This window comes from Budorcas taxicolor, chromosome 13 (genome assembly GCF_023091745.1).
Source record: "Budorcas taxicolor isolate Tak-1 chromosome 13, Takin1.1, whole genome shotgun sequence".
Taxonomy (NCBI): domain Eukaryota; kingdom Metazoa; phylum Chordata; class Mammalia; order Artiodactyla; family Bovidae; genus Budorcas; species Budorcas taxicolor.
In genome coordinates, this window is record NC_068922.1 from 76981240 (window position 1) to 77001862 (window position 20623).

Sequence of the window (20623 nt, forward strand, 5' to 3'; positions counted from 1 at the left end):
TAGCATTTTATGATTCCATCTTCTGTACACGTATTGAAATCTGTTTTCACTTTTAAAACATTTACTTAAGAAAAAAGTATTAAAATTCCATGTCATCAGGGCTGGTATTCACTTGGTACCAGCGTGGCCACGTGGGTTGCTAGAACACTAGAAGATTTTCATGATGGTTGTTAAATAGCACCACTCTGAATCTCCCAGGTGCTCCCTGGATTTCCAGGATGCACCCACGCCCTCTCTTGGGACTCTCCAGCCTGACCTAAAATCTAGCACCTAAAGTGTTAAACCCAGGGCCAGCTGGAGCCTCTTGGACACGCTCTCTGACTAAGGTTACATGTTTTTTTATATCACCTCTGGATAATCTGTCGACTCGTCAATATACATGCATCAGATGGAAACACTAAATTATCAACTGTTCCACGAAATAAAAGCCTCACCCTTGATCCCTCGAATCACCAATTATTGTTAATTAAGTCGCCTCTTCTGATCCTAATGATGCTAGAGACATCGTTTTGCACAGAGGTGACCAAGCAGGCAAGGGCACCAGACCAAGCCCTCTTTTCCTCCCTGCCCATTATCTCGCAGCACTCCTTCCTTAATTTCCACATCATGGGCACATCTGTGACTCCTGGTGGCAATCTGATATTCCTTTTTTTAATTCACGATGACTGGCCTCACCCTTCCTCCACGGTGGGACATATGGTCCATTTTTGTTCAGCTTTTCAAATTTTAAAAACTCTGTTGGAAATTGAATTTCCATGTGGTGCCCATCTTTCTGGTAATAAGCAACGGATTTGCTTCCTGCTTTCAAACTCGTTTTACGAATCACAAGACGCAGTTTAACTTTTCGTCTGCAAATGATTTTTGTGGGTGCTCTTTGAAATAAGAATCTTGAGTTCGATTGCGTAATGCTGCCATTTAATAAATTATTTATTTTGACTCTAAGTCCATAAAGGATTTAAAGTGGTTTTTAAAAATATGTACAAGATGAAATCAATACATGAGGGAATCGGGGAGAAGGAAAAATAAAGAGCAGTACATCTGATAGGTATTGTGCTCAGCTGCTGGCAAGAGAAACCAGAAATAACACCATAGACATTTATTTTTCTCTTACATAACTAAAGTCTGGAGGGAGGAGGTCCAGAACTGCTGTGACAGATCCACAATAACTGAGGATACAGGCTCCTTCTAGCATTTTCCTTCATTATCCTTAGAATGTGGTTTCCATCCTCAAGGTCATTTCTCATGGTTTGAGGTGGCTATGGGACCTCCAGCCATTGCAGCCACATTTTAGGCAACAGGAAGCCAGAAAGGAGAAAACCCTGCCTAAGTGTTCTCTAAGGAGCTTCTTGGAAGTTCCAGCCCCAAACTTCTATGTATCTATCACTGGCCAGCATTTAGCCCAGCTGCATAGGAAACTGAGAAGTAAAGTCTCTTAACTGTGCATACTGCCACCTCAAATAAAATTAGGGCTTGGTTGCCAAGAAAGAGGGGTAATGGATAACAGGTAGGCCCCTAGGAATCTCTGCCACAGGTCAGAAAAGGGAAGAAAGCTAGGAGTTGAGCTGGTTCACAAAGCTGCCTACCGCCAAGATATTTCAGGTATCTGGTGATCCGATTGTCTTCAAGCATCCTAGTGACGATGGCAGAAAGGAATCTGTGGCTAAATACAAAGCCTTTTACCCAAACAAAGAAAGCAAACCTATTGCTGGGCTTCCCTGGTAGCTCAGTGGTAAAAAATCTGCCTGCCAGTGCAGGAGACATGGGTTTGATCCCTGGTCTGGGAAGATTCCACACACCTCGGAGGAGCTAAGCCCATGTGCCACAACTACTGAGCCTGTGCTCTGGAGCCCAGGGGCTGCAACTGCTGAGCCATGCACCATAACCACTGAAGCCCGTGGGCCCTAGGGCCCATGCTCAGTCACCACAATGAGAAGCCCGTGCACCACAGTTAGCGAGTAGCCCCCTCTTGCCGTGACTAGAGAAAAGCCCGCATGGCCACAAAGACCTAGCACAGACAAAAATTAATAAATAAAATTATAGATACAGATACAGATATACACAGATATGGGCTTTCCTGTTGGCTCAGATGGTAAAGAGCCCGCCAGCAGTGCCAGAGACCTGGTTTGATCCCTGGGTCGGGAAGATCCCCTGGAGGAGGGCATGGCAACCCACTCCAGTATTCCTGCCTGGAGAATCCCTTGGACAGAGAAGCCTGGCAGGCTACAGTCCGTGGGGTACAAAGAGTCGGACACAACTGAGCGACTAACACACACACACACATATATGAAAGCAAATCCATTGCTCAGAAGGAAAAAAACAAAACTGGGAATTTCCTGGTGGTCCAGTGGTTAGGACTTCATGCTCTCATGCCTGAGAACTGGGATTCAGTTCCCTGGTGAGGGAACTAAAATCCCACAAGCTGCACGGCCAAACTAACGAATGAACGAAAAAACTTACCTTTTCCAAATACAGAGGTTAAAAAGAAAGTCTCCCCACAGGTCTTCATGAGGAAGACAGGCAACATGATGGGTAATATCCTTAACAATATTCCTGCAATAAAGGGACAACACGATTCTGGGATTTGCTTCAGAAACTTAAGACAAGGGAGCGAGTGGGAGAAGAGCTCAAAGCAGATGGGCCATGAGTTGAAAATTGCTGGACTGGGTGATGGACACATGGGCCTGTGTTTTATGCTTCCCTTTGGTTTGGTTATATTTAAAGTTTTTCCATAATAAAAAAGGATTTAAACTCTGCAATGAATCCTTTCCAACAATTGCTTTTTAAATGTTCCTTTTAATAAACTTGCTTTAAGCTTAATTGTCAGGCAGTTTCTCTCATCACTATTCTCTCATATTTTTTTGGCCTTTCTATCTACTTTCTTTATCAACTTACTTTTTTAACAGCTTTATTGAGATGTAATTCACCTCTTGTACTAGTCACGCTTTTAAAACACACAATTCACTGGTTTCTCACAGAGTTACGCAAACATCAGCATGGCTAATTTTAGAATATTTTCATCAGCCCACAGAAGAGATCCCATACTTAGGAGAAGTCACACTCGCTTCCCCTCCCCCAGTCCCCCCTCTCTTACCCAGTCCTAGACGAAAACCAGTTGTCTGCTTCCTCATTCCATGTATTTGCCTAGCCTCTATATTTTGTGCAAATGGAATCATACAATATCATTTTTCCCATGTGTGACTAGCTTCTTTCACTTAGCAAAATGTATTCAAGGTTCATCCACGTCATGACGTATATCAGTATTTCATACCTTTTCATAATCAAAGAGTATTCCATGTTATTGATATACCACATTTTGTTTATCTAATCATTGGATAAAATGTCCATTGATGGACATTTTAGTTCCTTTCAATTTGTGGCTACTATGAATAATGAAGATATTAGCTTTCAAGTACAAGTTTTTGTGCAAATATATATTTTCATATCTCTTGCTTATATACCTAGGAGTGGAATGACTGGGTTAAATGATAACTCTATATTTAACATTTTGAGGAACTGCTGTTTTCCTAAGCGGCTACATCATTTTACATTCCCACCACTAATGTATACTAGTTCCAGCTCCTTCATAACCTTACCAACACTTATTACGGTCTATTTTTTATTTTAGTCACACTGGTAGGCATGACACAGTGTCTTATGGCTTTGATTTGCCTAATGATTAGTGATATTGACCATCTTTTAATGTGTTTATTTACCATTTGTATATCTTCTTTGAAGAAATGTCAGTTCAAACGCTTTGCCCACTCTTCAGTTGGTTTATTGTTTTTTTTTAATTTTTGGATTATAGGTGATTTTTTAAAATATATTCTTGTTACAAACCCTTTATCACATACATGATTTACAAATACTGTCTACCATTCTGTAGCTTATCCTTTCACTTTCTTGATGGTGATCTTTGAAGCAGAAGAGTTTTAAATTTTGATAAAGTCCATTTTATCTATTTTTCTTCCTAAGTCCCTTGTGCTTTTTTTGGTGTTAGATCTAAGAAGGCTGTATTTAACTCAAGGTCACAAAGATTTGCTCTGACGTTTTCTTCTAAAAATTGTATAGTTTTAGTTCTTACCTTTAAGTCTGTGATCCATTTTGAATTATTCTTTGTGTATAATGCGAGGAAGGGATCCAAATTTATTTTTTGGATGTGGACATTGACTGGTCCCAACATCTCTTGTTGAAAGATTATCCTCATTGAATTATCTTGGCATCCTTGTCAAAAAGCAACTATGGGATTTACTTCTACTCTTTTGGTCTGTTTCTTTGATCTACGTCTGGCTTTATGCTGAAACCACATTTTCTAGATTACTGTAGCTTTGTATTAAGTTTAGAATTTGGGGATTGTGAGTCCTCCAACTTTGTTCTTTTTCAATTCAATTCTGGATCTTTTGCATTTCCACATGAATTTTAGAATCTGCTTGTTGATGGGAAAGAAGCCACGTGACCATGATCAAGTTAAACATTCCCCTGTGCCTCAATTTCCCCATCTTTCTTAGCATTCTTACGAGAATTTAGTGAATTAATGCATGTAAGAATCTAGAAGAGTGCTTGGAACCTAGGCTGGGACCAGGGTGAGACGAGTAAGTAACTTCGTTCGTTAGTTCAGTCGCTCAGTCGTGTCCGACTCTTTGCGACCCCATGAATCGCAGCACGCCAGGCCTCCCTGTCCATCTCCTGGAGTTCACTCAGACTCACATCCATCGGGTCCATGATGCCATCCAGGCATCTCATCCTCGGTTGTCCCCTTCTCCTCCTGCCCCCGATCCCTCCCAGCATCAGAGTCTTTTCCAATGAGTCAACTCTTCACATGAGATGGCCAAAGTACTGGAGCTTCAGCTTTAGCATCATTCCTTCCAAAGAAATCCCAGGGTTGATCTCCTTCAGAATGGACTGGTTGGATCTCCTTGCAGTCGAAGGGACTTGCTTTGGTGCAAAATTTAAGGGACACCAAAAACTTGATGATTAAGATAAATGATATTTGTAATGCCATATTTTTAAAAAATCAAATGAATGTAAAAAGCTCATGATAGATAAAAATGTGTGTGTGTGTGTATGTGTGCTTAGTCATGTCCGACTCATTGCAATCCCATGGGCCACAGCCCGCTAGGTTCCTCTGTCCATGGGATCCTCCAGGCAAGAATACTGGAGTGGATTGCCATTTCCTTCTCCAGGGGATCATCCTGACCCAGGGATCGAACTTGGGTCTTCCTGCATCTGCTGTACTGGCAGGTGGATTCTCTACCACTGGGCCACCTGGGAAGCCCTGGATAAAAATAGCCAACATTTAAAATATACAGGAGCAGTACTATAGGGGACTGACTTCCCTGGAGGCTCAGTGGAAAAGAATCCGCCTGCCCATGTAGGAGATGTGGGTTTGATCCCTAGGTTCGGGAAGATCTCCTGAAGGAGGAAATGGCAACCCACTCCAGAATCCTTGCCTAGGAAATCCCATGGAAATTCCATGGACAGAGGAGCCTGGCCGGCTACAGTCCATGGGGTTGCAAAAGAGACACGACTTAGCAAGTAAACAATAGGAACAACAAAGCACTGTAGACTTTGCCTCTTGTCCCAGACTCCAATAGGGTGCAGCATGGCAGTGTTTCTGATCCTGTCCTTACAGAAAAGGTTAGCATTTTGTTCGTGGTAGATTCTTTGGTATTCATTTTTATTTTTGTAAATATTGCATTATAAATATCATTTCTCCCAATCATGGAGTTTTTTTGGCACCTCCTTAAATCTTGCCTGGCTTGCTTCGACCTACCTGGCCCCAGCCTTGTTTTGCATAGAGGAAGCATTCATCACACCCTTGCCATTGTTATTGCTTCTTTCGGTGGATTGCTAACTCTTTTGGTGACTTGCCTGAAAACTTTTATAAATATCTATCAGCTCAACAAGAAGAAGAAAAATAAGAAACAAAGTCAAAAAGCAAGGGACAGGATGGGAGAAAATATCTGTAGCTTATCCAAGCATAAGATTAGGGCCCAAAATATGTCAAGAACTCCTACAAATGCAAGACAAGGGAAGCTAAAATAAATAAGATATGAGGATGAGTGTACAGCACAGAGAATATACCAATATTTTATAATAATTTTAATTACAGTATCATCTGTAAAAATACTGACTCATTATGTCGCACACCTGAAACTAATACGATGTTGAAAATCAACTGTACTTCAATATAAAAATATATATATATATCTTTTAAAAAAAGAACTTCTACACATTAATTTTTTAAAGGACGAATGATCCAAGGCTACAGCAAGCAAAGGAGAGAAACAGGCAATTCATGGGAGAGGTAAACCAGATGATCAACAAATATATGAAAAACCTCAATCTCTCTAGTTATGAAACACACATTTTGAAACTAATGTTATCAAGTGTTGGCAAGAGTGTAAGAACATGGAATTATAAACTGATAGCAACCTCTTTGGAGGGAAATTTGGCGTATCTATTAAATTAAAAGTGTACACACCCTCTGGCTGAGCTATTCCACTTTTTTCTACTCCAGAGAAAAACATGCCCACGTGCACAAGGATGTTTATTGAGACTTCTTGAGACTTTGCTTATAACATCAATAAATTGGAAACACCCTTAGTGTTCTTTAAGGAGAAAGCTGATTTAAAAAAAAAAAGTAAGGACTTTCCTGGCGGTCCAGTGGTTAAGACTCCAAGCTTCCACTCTAGCGGACACAGGCTCAATCCCTGGTCTGGGAACATCCCACATGCCTCAGGGCAGCTGAGCCTGTCCACCACAAGAACTGAGCCCACACACTCCACATGAGCAGGGAGTAGCCCCTGCTCGCCACAACTAGAGAAAGCCTGAGCACAGCAATGAAGACCCAGCACAGCCAAAAAATTTAAAAAAAATAATTAAAAAAAACTGTGATATGTCCAGCAATCCCACACCTACCGGGGAGCCCAGGTCTGTGGCAGCATCTCTATCACCAGCCTTGATCTACGGGGGCCAGCTCCCCTGAGCTCTGTACTGGCAGATCCCAATTGGGCTTGATAATGGAGCAGTCCCTGGGCCCTTCTGCAGAACGGGCTCACAGGATGGGGTTTCCCCACTGTTACAGACCTGCCTGTCTGGGTCTTGGCTCCCTTCCTTCATGGTCTGCTAGGGCAGTTCTGGCATTTCTGTCACACCCCCTTTTTTTTTCAAGCTGCCTTCCTGGGAGCATATGAGCATCATCCTTCTCCTGGGGAAATGCCAAGGTGTTAAATCACAGGAAAATCCTCACAAATGCTGAGGTCATTCATAGGCAATCTCACGTTATCTCCCTATACCCCGCCCTCTAGACCCACTCCATCCGCACTCTTCTGGCTCTGGCTGGTACATGTGAAACTGATTGTGCAGAAGCTCCAGTATCTAATCCCCTAGGCAGGCTGCACTGCAATTTGGCTCTTGGAGATGGGGTTGGGTCCTGTTGGTTGGATCTCCTTGTCTAGAGGTGTCCAAGAGAGATTGGAAGAGTCCTTAGCTAGATCGCGTCAATTTCGGCCTCTGCAATCACATAGCCCTGGGTTCAAACTCAGGAGCTCAGTGCTTCCTAGTTATGTGGAAATTCACTCACTATCTGTGAGCCTCCATCTCTCCACCTGTGAAGGGCAGGGACTAGCACTGGCCTCATGGGGTTTGTCCTACGCATTAAGTGAGAAAGCACCTGAAGAGCTCCCAGCAGAGTGCCTACCTGGCTGAGCTGAACCACTTACACTGCGGTTGTTGCTCAGTCACTAAGTCGTGTCTCACTCTTTGGAACCCCATGGACTTCAGCACACCATGCTTCCCTGTCCTTCACTATCTCCCAGAGTTTGCTCAGATTCATGTCCCTTGAGTTGGTGATGCTACCTAACCATCTCACCCTCTGCCACCCCCTTCTCCTCCTGCTTTCAATCTTTCCCAGCATCAGGGTCTTTCCAATGAGTTGTCTCTTCGCATCAGGTGGCCAGAGTATTAGAGCTTCATCAGTCCTTCCAATGAATATTCAGGGTTGATTTCCTTTAGGATTGACTGGTTTGATCTCCTTGCAGTCCAAGGGACTCTCAAGAGTCTTCTCCAACACCACAGTTCAAAAACATCAATTCTTCAGCACTCAGCTTCCTTTATAGTCCAATTCTCACATCCATACATGACTACTGGAAAAATCATAGTTTTGACAATATGACCTTTGTTGGCAAAGTGATGCCTCTGCTTTTCAATATGCTATCTAGGTTTGTCATAGCTTTCCTTCCAAGAAGCAGGTATATTTTAGTTTCATGGCTGCAATCACCATCTGCAGTGATTTTGGAGCCCAAGACACTTAGATGAGATTTTACAAACAGGAAGAAATGCTTCCCAGAAACCAGTGGGGAATTGAAAGCAGTGTCAGGCTTTGGGGGAGAGGAAGAAAGGGACTTGAGGGGGGAAAGGAAACACACACTGGGTTCCGCTGCAGCTGCAGGGAGTCCGTGGGGTTCTCTCCAGATCCTTCTATATTGTGGGTACTGTCCTGAGCAATGAGGGATTAGTAACATCCCTGGCCTCTTTCCCCAGATGCCAGTAGCACTCCCACCCCACTGTGCCAACCTAGTATGCCCAGGAGAGCAAAGCCATCCTCAGTTGTAAACCACTGCTCCAAAAAGATTTAAGCCTCCCAGTGAAATTGGGAGAATAACATGTTAACATCTGCCTTGTAGGGCAGTGGGACAGATTGTCGTTATTATAATGCGTTTATTGCACACTTACTATATGCCGATGTCTGCGCTAATGCTTGGTGTTAATCAGCTCATCTAAACCTCCAGCCCATCCTACTTCTCACTCTCTCCTTATCCTCACTGTCCACACAAAGAGATTACAGACTTCTCTCTTTTCTTCAAATTCAACCAACACCTTCCAAAGGTCTGTCATGTGCCAGGACTCGGGGAGGTATTATAGGTATATAACCCCACTGGTCTGTGGGTCAATTCTGCCAAATGGAAGGCACTAGTTGGAGATTGGAGGGTGAAAGGAAGGGAAGATCCAGGCATTTTTCCTCCTCTCTCTGCTTCCAGCAGCAACTCCAGCAGCGACTGTGTCTCCTCTGTGGTTCCAACTGCTGTCCCATAGCCTCTGCCCCACAGGTCCTGGCTCCTGCTGCCTGTCAGGGCTTCCACCAGCTGCCCCAGGCTCTAACGATATGCGTGTGCACGCGCACTCAGTCATGTCCAACTCCTTGCAACCCTGTGGACTGTAGCCCACCATGCTCCCCAGTCCATGGGATTTCCCAGCAAGAGTACTGGAGTGTTTTGCCATTTCCTGCTCCAGGGGATCTTCCTGACCCAGGGATGGAATCATTACTACCAACTCCTGTCTTCCTCCCTCTACAAGGTGGCAGCCTCTTCCTACTATGGTTAATAACTGGGCTGCTTAATAAGCCCTGTTAGGCTTTTCAGTTCTTCCATCACCCACATAACCAATTCCCTGTGTTATCTTCCCTCAATTTGAATACTTGAGGTGCTTCTGCTTCTCTGATTGATTGGACTCTACCTACAGGATTTGGTTTCCTCCCGTGCTGTTAGAACAGAACGACGAACTCTGGGCAATACTCGGAATGTATCTCCTGAATACAAGAATAAAGATGCTTGATAAATGTGTTAGGACTCTTAATTATAAGTGACCAAAAACCCAACCCCAAATGGTTTAAGCAGCAAAAGGGAACTTATTAGCTTATATAACTGAAAAGTCCAGAGGATGTCCTGATTTCAGGCAGAGTTTGATCCAGGGACTCCAATGCTATCGTTAGCATGAATGTGGATGTTTACAGAAGCGAGAAAGGCCCGAATAAACTGTGGGAAATGTTGTGAGTAGTACCCCAGAGGCTTTTTTCTCCTCCTTTTCTTGACTTAGGCACAGGGCTGTCTGGAATCAGATGGCATTTTCACAAATGTCATATTTCCACAAAACACGTGATTTGGTGATCTGCACAAGATGGTCTCCTTTGTATATTGCTAAGTAAAGATTTCAAGATAAAAGAAAATTAAAGAGCTATTTTCCTCATTATTTCACAAAGAACATTTTAACCACCACTATCCCTTAAGGGGAAAAGACTAAAATATTAGAATAAACAGCAGATATTTATAAAAATTTCACTGCTGCTGCTGCTGCTGCTAAGTCACTTCAGTCGTGTCCGACTCTGTGTGACCCCATAGACGGCAGCCCATCAGGCTCCCCCATCCCTGGGATTCTCCAGGCAAGAACACTAGAGTGGGCTGCCATTTCCTTCTCCAATGCATGAAAGTGAAAAGTAAAAGTGAAGTTGCTCAGTCGTGTCTGACTCTCAGCGACCCCATGGACTGCAGCCCACCAGGCTCCTCCGTCCATGGGATTTTCCAGGCAAGAGTACTGGAGTGGGGTGCCATTGCCTTCTCCTAAAAATTTCACTACATTGTTGTTTTCCTCAAAGTACCATGAATTGGTTAAAATAAAAAACAAAACCAAAAACAAATCCAAAACCTTCCTCATTGTCTAGCCAGATTGTATGTGTGTGTGTGTGTGTGTGTGTGTGTGTGTGTGTGTGTGTATAGTTGGGGGGATGTTAGGTACCCCAGCTCTAGAAAATTCTGAGATGCGTAAAAAGTGGTTCTTGCCTTAAGGAGCTTCGGGTTCCGGGAAGAAAAAAAAATAGGATAATTGCTTTAATCCTTGAGGCACAAGTAATAAGACAACCCGGAGGCAGAAATCAGTTCTGACTGTGGGGAAAGCCAGGTGGGGAGCAGAGATCTGAGTGGGCTGAGATGAATTCTATGTGCCCATAAGTCTGGGAGGTAATTTTTCCCAGACCAGAGAGAATCTACTGTTCCTAGAGTCTTGGTACCTTTTAGGAGCAGAGATTCTATTGCCAAATAATCTCTTCCAGTTGGGGCATTCATGAAAGCAAGGAGAGGGTTCGGTATGCTCTCCTCCTGGGCCCCAGACACTCTGAAAACCATCCCCTCTGATAGAATCCGGCTTAGAAACTAGCTTTTAACTGCCTGCCCACCCCCGATCCCGGGCAGGTTTGGGAGGGGAGCAGCAGTCCCGGGGTGGGGGTGGGCGGGTGGGGGGTTGGTCAGGAGACAGGTGGGGTCCTCGCACCATCATGAGGGGCCACAGGTGCCTGGAACTGTAGACTTCACAGGGCTGGGCTCCATAAGACTGAGAGCCCGCGCCCCCCACTCCTAATGCCTCTTGGAGAATTCAAGGGACATACAGGGCAGTTGTAGCCGAACTCATGGTTAGGAGGAATTACCCTCTTACCTTTCTAGTCCCAGAGCTCCCTGCTGGAAACGCAGAAATGAGAACAGGCAACAAAAGAGAAGGTCAAAGATGGCGGTGGGGGGGGGGGGGGGGGGCGGTGGGAGTCACAGGGAGTATAACGCAGAGGTGTCAGTGTACCAAAATCTTGATTGATTTTTGCACAAGACTGGCAATGAAAATAAAAAAGGAAAAGTCCCCAGACTTTGTAAGATGGGCTCATGGGAAATTATGGTGAGGGAGATTTTTTTCTGATTAGCTCTGGGGAATGAAATAAGCTGGTATGCACTCACACATGACATAACTATCAGAGGTTCTCCGGGTGCCAAGGTAGCTCAGGAGAGTGACTCTAAGGCAAGAGGAGGAAGCCAAAACTTTTTTCCCTCCTTTTTTTTCCCCCCAGAAGAGAGTAAAATAGATCCAGGTGGCGTCTATCTGAACTGCCTGAACATTGGCGCCCTCTGATGGCCAAGATATAGATTGTGTGAAAGTTGAAGATAGAGGAGGAGTGGAAGGTCTTTGCCTTTTATGAGAAAGGGAAAGGTTAGTGTCTCAGCCGGTAAAGAGCCAGCCTGCGGATGCAGGAGACATAAGACACCACAGTTGGATCCCTGGGTCGGGAAAATCCCCTGGATACGGAAATGGCCACCCACTCCAGTGCTCTTGCCTGGAAAATCCCATGGATTGGAAACCTCGTGGGCTACAGTCGGACAGGACGGAAGGTGCTCGCACAGCCCTGCTCTCTCTCTCTCCAGGGTTAAGAGAACTGCCCATTGGAAAGGGTCATCTTGGAGCTGGAGTCTATAACACCCTTCTCCTTCTGAAGCCACCCCCTCCAACGTTCCCTGGCTCAACGTAAATGGCCTCACCACCTGTTCCCCAAATAAGAATCCTGGGGATGGTTCCAGACATTCTACCTTCCCTCATCCTCACATTCGGGTCGATCCTGAGACCCAATCGTTTAACTTTTTTCTAAACTGGTCTTGAACCTTCCTGTTTTTCACCACCTCTCCTGCGCTGGTCCAGGCCACCTTCCTTCCCCGTCAGCTGGAAAACACCAGAAGCTTTCCCCTTTGGAGTATTCTCACTTAGACCCATTCTAGCAGGACAATATTTTCCTTTGTCATCAAATTATTTTTTTAAATTAAGTAACTGTTCAGGTTACTGCACTGTAGAACAAATCACCTCAAACCTTAGTGGCTTTAAAAATTATTTTAATTTTCCAATTTTCCAATTTTCGTTCGTTACAACAACGAAAACTGTAGTGACTTAATCATCAGTACCTATCACTGTTTCTGTGGGTCAAGAATTCAGCAAGAATGTGGTTTTGGCAGCTCTGGATGGAAATTTCTTCTGTGACTGGAGGGTGACAGTGACTTACAGGGACTGGGGCTGGGACACTGGGAGGCAGAGCAGCTAAGGGGGCCAGGGGCGGGGGCAGGGTCTCCCTCCCTCCACCTGGGCCCTCCAAATAGGCTGCTGGGCTTCCTCACAGCATGCTGGACAAGGGCAGCATGCCTGGTTACAAAGCAACTCAGGGCTTACACACAAGTGTCCCGTGAGCTGAGAGGAAACCGAACCAATATTTATGATTTAGCCTCAAAAGCACATAGCGTCACTTCTGTCCTACTCTATTAGTTGATCACTGCCTCAGCAGTCCACCCAGTTTCAAGGGCTGGGACATAGATCTCACCTCTCCATGGGAGGAGTCTCAAAGAATTTGTGGCTATATTTTAAACCTGCCGCAACAACTAGTTCTTGGTAAAAATTTAAAGTATGATACAGATAAGGCTTCCAACACCCACCACGTTAGTTTACGTGTTTATCTGCTTCTCCACATTAGAAATTAAGCTCAATTAGGCATGTCACTGGTGATTCAGTGGCTAAGACTCCATGCTCCCAATGCAGGTTCTATCCTCGATCAAGGAACGAGATCCCACATGCCACAACTGAGAGTTTGCATGTTGCGCTAAAGATCCCACAAGCTGCAACTAAGACTCGGCACAGCCAAATAAATATTTTAAAAAACAAGAAGGAAATTAAGCTCAGTGAGGGTAAGGACTTGAGCATTTTGTTCGCCGCAGTGTCCCCAGTGGCTGGAACCGAGTGAGAGAACCATGGGGCAATGGGACAGAAGGAAATGTTGGTCGCCGTCCTCTCTGCCTAGATTAGGCTAAAGCTTCCTCGCTCCCTCCTCTGTGGCTCTCTCAAACTCCTGCTGAGGCACTCTACTAAGCCGCCACATCTTAAAACACAGCGTCCTGCAGACATGATGAGCTCAGCTCTGGGCGACTGGCAGCCTGGATTCAAACCCCAGCACTCATGTGAACCTGTGTGTGACTTTGGACAAGAAACCTCAGAAAGCCTCAGTTTTCTCTTCTATATAAAGGAGGTACTATTACCACACGTATCTCCTGGGGTGTGCGTGCTCAGTTGCTCAGTCATGTCCTGCAATTTTCAACCCCATCTTCTGGGGTAGTGTTGAGCTAATTTAAGCAAAGCATTTAGAACAGTGTGACCCGGGGGAAGTGTTGCTTCTGCTGCTGCTGCTGCTGCTAATTCGCTTCAGTCATGTCAGACTCTGTGCAACCCCATAGACGGCAGCCCACCAGGCTCCCCCGTCCCTGGGATTCTCCAGGCAAGAACACTGGAGTGGGTTGCCATTTCCTTCTCCAATGCATGAAAGTGAAAACTGAAAGTGAAGTCGCTCGGCCGTGTATGACTCTTAGCAACCCCTTGGACTGCAGCCCACCAGGCTCCTCTGTCCAGGGGATTTTCCAGGCAAGAGTACTGGAGTGGGGTGCCATTGCCTTCTCCGAATATGTATGTTACCCACTATTAACTCTCTTGTTTCTACATTGTTAGTTATTTTTCCAGTGTATTTTCTTTACTTTTAGAACAGCTTTGTTGAACTTTAATTCATATATCGCACAATTTACCTACCTCAGGTAGACAACAGTTTTTACTGTATTCACAGACTTGCTCAACTATTACCACAATCTAATATCAGAACATTTCATCACCCTCTGAAGAAACTCTGTATACATTCAGCAGCTGCTTCTCACCCTGTCTCTCCCCAGTGCTTGAAAACCCTTTATCTATACTCTGTATCTATGGGTCCGCCTATATCCGTGATATTTTATTTCTTGTGTTGCTTCACCCTTGACCGGGTCTTGTTTCCCACTCCTGATTGTAGTAGAAGATAATATAAGATCCGGGAGACCTTGCCTTCTCCTCTTTTATGTCCCATCCCGAATCTCAAACTGTTCTTCACCCAGTGGGCATCTACTGAGAAAGTTAAAAACTGGCTCTCTGAGTAAGAACAAATACAGAGCCCCTACTATGTGCAAGTTAATGAGCTACATGCTTTACATACACTGACTCATCTTCACACAAACCCACAAGGCTGCACTGCTACTGTTCCCGTTTTACTGATGAAGAAACTGATCTCCAGCCTCCCTCGTGTTGTGCGGCTTGGTTTTGCTAATCAGTCACACCCATACCAGCCTTCAGTTTGGAAGTGAGTGCCGTGAAGGAGGTATACCTAAATCCATCCAAGAAGAGTAGGCCTGCAGTTTGCAGACGTGGAGGTCGTGGAAATGACCTTGTCCATGGAGCCTGTATCCAGGATGATGGCAGGGGATCTTTCTGGGGTAGCCCAGGAATGAAATGTGGACATTGCATCTGGCTCCAGAGCCTCCAAACCTGATTTTCTGGCCCTCCCAGAGTTTGTATCAGCTTCTTGATTTATCTTATTTTTAATGTTTTGGGCTTCCCTGGTGGCTCAGACAGTAAAGAGTCCGTGAGGTCACCAAGAGTTGGACACAACTGAGCGACTCACACTTTTGCTTTCACGTTTTAGGATGCACAGTGCAGCATGCAGGATCTTAGCTCCCAGACCAGGGATTAAACCTATGTCCCGTGTAAGGGAAGTGCAGAGTCTTAGCCACTTGACTGCCAGGGAAGTCCCAGCTTTTTGATATATTTTAACAAAACCCTTTTCTGCTTAAATTATCTAGCATGAGTACTATTGTTCACAGTTGGGAACCTCATCTGATACACTCCCTGTCTAGATGTCAGTTTCTTCGACTGCTGAAACAAATTGTCACAAACCTAGTGGCTTATAATACCAGAAATTGATTACCTTACAGTTCTGGAGTCCAGAAGTCTGAAATGGGTCTGACTGGGCCAAATTCAAGGCGTCAACAGGGCTGTGATCCTTTCAGAAGTCTCTAGGGGAGAATCTGTCTTCTTGCCATAGACATTCTAGAGGCAGCCCACATCCCTTGGCTTGTGGTCCTCTTTTATCTTCAAAGCCAGCAAGGGCATAACTCTGACCTTTGCTTTAGTCATCACCTCTCCCTTCTCTGGCTTTGACTCTGACTCTTCCAACCCCCTCTTTCCTTTATAAGGACTCTTGTGATTATATTCAGCCCACACAAATGATCCAGAATAGTCTTCCCATCTCAAGATTCTCAGCTTATACACCTGAAACTAACACAACATTATTATTTTTTTTTTTTTTTGCCATACCTCACGGCATGTGGGATTCTAGTTCCCTGACCAGGGATTGAACCTCCGCCCCCTGCATTGGAAGTGCAGTGTCTTAACCACTGGACAGCCACGGAGGTCGACCTAACACAATATTGTTAATCAACCACTTGTTGTTGTTTAGTTGCTAAGTCATGTCTGACTCTTTTGCGACCCCATGGACTGTAGCCTGCCAGTCCATGGGGTCCATGGGATTCCCCAGGCAAGAATACTGGAGTGGGTTGCCATTTCCTTCTCCAAGGGATCTTCCCAACTCAGAAATCGAACCTGAATCTCCTATACCGGCAGGCAGTTTCTTTACCACTGAGCCACTAGAGAAGCCCATACTGTTAGAAGACAGAGTTACAACTCTACCGCAATATAAAATAAAAACTAAAAAAAAAAAATCTCAGTTTATTCCCATCTGCAAAGTCCCTTTGGCCACATAAGGTAACAGGCACAGGTTCTGGAGATTAGCACGTGGGTGGGTATCTTTGGAGAGTTACCAGTCTGTCTGCCGCAGTTGGGTTCTCCAGGAGCTCACTCATTCTGAGATAAGGATTCGGATGCACATGGTCTATTTGGGAAGTATCAGTAGGAGAGAGGGGAAGCGAGACAGGGGAGGGAAGGAAGCCACAACTGCGTGTGCGGCCAGAGCCGTCTGTTCACTGTTGGGTAACTCTCTCCAGCGTGTCAATCCACTGGCTCTGCTGGTCTATCCCAGGCTCAGCCAAGCACACATCTGTGTCCACGGAGAGCACTCAGGCCAAGAGGCTGGCATATTTAAAAACAAAATAAATACCAATACAGCGTGTAGCCAACACCGTCAGTGCCCCAGCCGTTTGCCCTGGGTACTCACCTCTGCTGCAAAAGCTTGCTTCCCATAAGCCCTGGGGCTCGTGAGCAGGACACAGTGTCAGAGCTGATGCCCCTAGAAGCAGCCTTTAGGTAATAATGGGTGGAAGTATGTGCATGGACACCCTGGCTCTCCCATCCCAAGGCTGGGATAGCTCTGCAGCATGCCTACCCTGGCTCCCAGAATTGCCCCGTGGGATGAAGCCCCAGATGCGCTCATGGTAATGGGCTTGATAGCACACCTGTCTGGGCTCCATTGTCATTCCTCTGCGGCTGTATCCTGGGATCACCTCCCAAACACACTGGAATCCTTGTCTTGGGGTCCTCTTCTCAGGGATCCCAAGCCAAGATCCAGGGACAAACAAGTAAACAACAAAACCCCACAACTGCGGTGTCTTAAATATTTACACGGGGCAAGTTAACACTGTTTTAGTGCAGCTGGACGCACAGACACAAACAAGGAGAGTAGGACTTCCCTGGTGGTCTGGGAGCTAAGACTGTGTGCTTCCAATACAGGGAGTGCAAGTCTGATCCCTGGTCAGGGAACAAGGACCCCACATGCCTCTGGGCACGGCCAAAAAATCCCAAAAAAACCAGAATACAATTGCCGTATACATAACCTCCTTTGGAGAGAATACCAGAGAATCTTGAAAATCTACATTTGAGGCTTTTCCTAAATATGAGGCCCCAACCAAATGGTGCTTCTGCCTTGAACCCCCTCCCCAGCCCTGCTGACAGGCATTGAGGAGGCTGCGCTGGAGTTTTGCTTAAAGTAAACATGGAAAATAAATTTGTTTCCAGGGAAACAGTGACACACAAGGGCACTGTGGGAGCGGGGGGCGGAACACCCTGGACGTCTGGGTTTATAAAGAGGCTGTGTATCGTGGGAAGAAACCAGACTGGCAGCTGGAAGGGCCGACAGCAGGCACAGCCCCAAGGGCCTTAAATGACTGGTACTTGTTACCAAGTCGAGACATTACTCAGAGGGGAGCGGGAGTCAAAGCAGACGGCATGGGCTGCCAACTTTATCCATCAGGACTAGACTCAGCTGCAACAGATAGGGAACTGGAAAGAAAAGGTGCTTATTTTTATCTCATGTAAAAGTTAGCACCCCAGAACTGGCATGGCACCCCAGAATTGGCATGACTCTCCAGAACATCAGGGACCCAGGTGCCTTCTCTCTTGTTGCTCTGCTGAGAAAAACTCCTACCCCAGGGAGTGCCTCATGGATCCAACACGGCTACTGGACAAAGGGAACTGGGAGGAAGATGGTTAGACAAAATGCAGTGTGCCTGGTTAAGTTTAAAGTTCAGGTAGACAGCGAATACTTTTCAAAATACAACTATGTCTCAATTATCGCATGGGACCTATTTATTCTAAAAACAGGATTTCTTGTTTAGCTGAAATTCAAATGTAATGGCTGTAACAGATGACCACAGGCTTAGTGGCTTAAAGCTATGCAAATATATGCTCTCAGGGTTTGGGAGGTCAGAGGGTGCAATGGATCAGCAGGGTGGTGTTCCTGAGCAGGTGCTCAGGGCACTTGTTTCTTGACTTTCCCAGCTTCTAGAGGTTTGTGTTCTTTGGCTTGTGGCCCCACAATCACCCCGACCTCTGCTTCCAACAACATATCTCCTCCTGACTCTGACCCTTCTATGTCCCCCTACTAAGGGCTCCTGATTACTCTGAGTCAACCAGATCATCCAGGATAACTTCCTCATCTCAAAACCTTTAACTTAAAACAAAAAGCTCCTAACTTTATCACATCTGCCAAGTCCCTTTAGCCTTCTAACATAGTCTATTCACTAGGGATTAAGAGGTGGATGTCTTTGGGGATGATTTTGTGCCAAGGAAAAACACAGAAGTTACTCCACCTCTCCCATAACTTGCTGATTAAATGACTAAGTTCGGTGGCCCCCAATCCAGCCTCCTTCATTCTGTCCTTCATTCATTTGCCCCACAGTTATCGATCACTTCCTGTGTGCTCTGTGCAGAGACGTGAACAGGACAGACCATGCCTCCAGCTGCATAGATGCATACTCTACCTCCGTTAACTATTCTGACATGAAATTCATAGACAATGGAATCTTCCCACACACATAATTTCTTGGAAAAGATAATGACCTAATAAAGATGAAACAAAAGGAAGGCAATGCGTAATTTGCAGATTTTATTTCAATGTATAAATGTTCAGGCACAATTACACTAAGAGATAAAGCAGTCAGCTGCTGGAACCTGAAAGTCGAACCCCCTGGATTATGACAGCTGCAAATGCCAGGGTGCCATTGGGCAACTCAAATATGATAGTTGACTTCAACATTGGTGATGTGGTTTTGAAATGGTGAACAGTATTTGGTCATGTTCCAGATAAAGTACAGTGTTCCCTTGAATTACAACCACAGTTGCATTCCTGGAAAATTCAATATATATTAAAACCATACTAAAAATGCTTTGTGTTTATAGGTAAAGCAGATATAGGTTCTAGGTTCACCTCATTATAGGTTTTTCCCTTCCAGGAGTGTCTAGTCCAGCCACAAGAGATAATGCGTTATTCTTTGCTATCTGGGCTTGTCCAGTTCTCTGCAGGATAAGGACGAACAATCCAGCTCTCCTATCATGACAATAAAAACACTTCCTCCACAAAGATCCAAAAATTCCCCTGAGGGTGGTCCCGCCTCATGGAGAAGCACTGATCAAGAGGAACAGAGGTGCCTAAGCCAAGCTCCGGATGGGAACAAAAAGAGACACAGGGTGGCTGGAGAGTTCTGATCGGGAGGAAAGGGGGAGAGAGATGAGGCCTGAGAAGTCAGCCACACTGAGATACTTAGACTCAGTTCCAAGAGTGATAGGGAGTCACTGCAGGGCTTTCAGCGGGGGAATGATGTGGCCTGACCTTGTCCACACGGGGAGGGCTCAAAACATCTGTCATTCAGTGGATTGCTCTGCATTCTTCTGAGTTTCGCGTGCTCATTCATTCACTAATTCATTCAACACCTGAGGACTGAGGAGCGTGTGAGTGATGTATGTACTGCTGTATAACAAGCTACTTCAACATGTAGTGGCTTACAATAACAATCATTTGTTGTTTTCCTCGAATCTGTGGGTTAGCTGGGCAGTTCCTCTATTGGTCTCACCAGGGTTTCTCAAGCTGTTGAATTTTGGTGGTAGGTCAGCTGGGGCTGCACTCAGCCAGAAGCACTGGGACAATGAACCTCTCTCTCCACGGGCTCTTTCTTCCAGATGCTTCTACACATCCATCTGAAGACCTCAGGATGCCCAGGTTCTGGAAGAGCACAGCCTCACTTTCAGCACATTCATTGGCTAAGGCAAGTCATGAGACTAGTTCAAGGAGGTAGAGAAACAGACTTTTTTTAAAGATAATATTTATTTATTTTAAACTTGACTCTGTTCCAGAAAGTCTTTAAATATATATATATATTGAAGTATAGTTGATTTACAACGTTGTGTTAATTTCAGCTATCCAGCAAAGTGATTCAGTTATACATGTATATATTCTTTCCATTATGGTTCATCACAGGATATTGAATATAGTCCCCTGTGCTAAACAGTAGGACTCTGTTGTTTATCCATCCTGTACAGACTCTACTTCTTGACCTGAGGAGCTGCCAAGTCTTGAGACGGCAAAGGAACTTAAGGCCATGAAACCTGCAACCTGGCTCCAGGGCAGGCCCTGGAGATGTAGCCTGCCCCTCTGTGGCCTGTACCCTAGTCAGACAAGGAAGTCAACTAGGGAAAAAGGTCAGAAAGTGCTGGAGGGAGACAGGGCCTCCCTGAGATGTTGGAGCTGACACCTGAGAATCTGAGCATGTCTGCGTCAGAAGTTTAGAAGATTCCACGGAAGACCCTGCTCTTGCATGATCCCGGAAGCACCACAGCCCCCCCCCCCCCCCCCCCCCCGGAGGGGAAGCTCAAGGGAGGGTCCAGTGGAGATCACCGCTGGTGTGACATCACTGGCTGT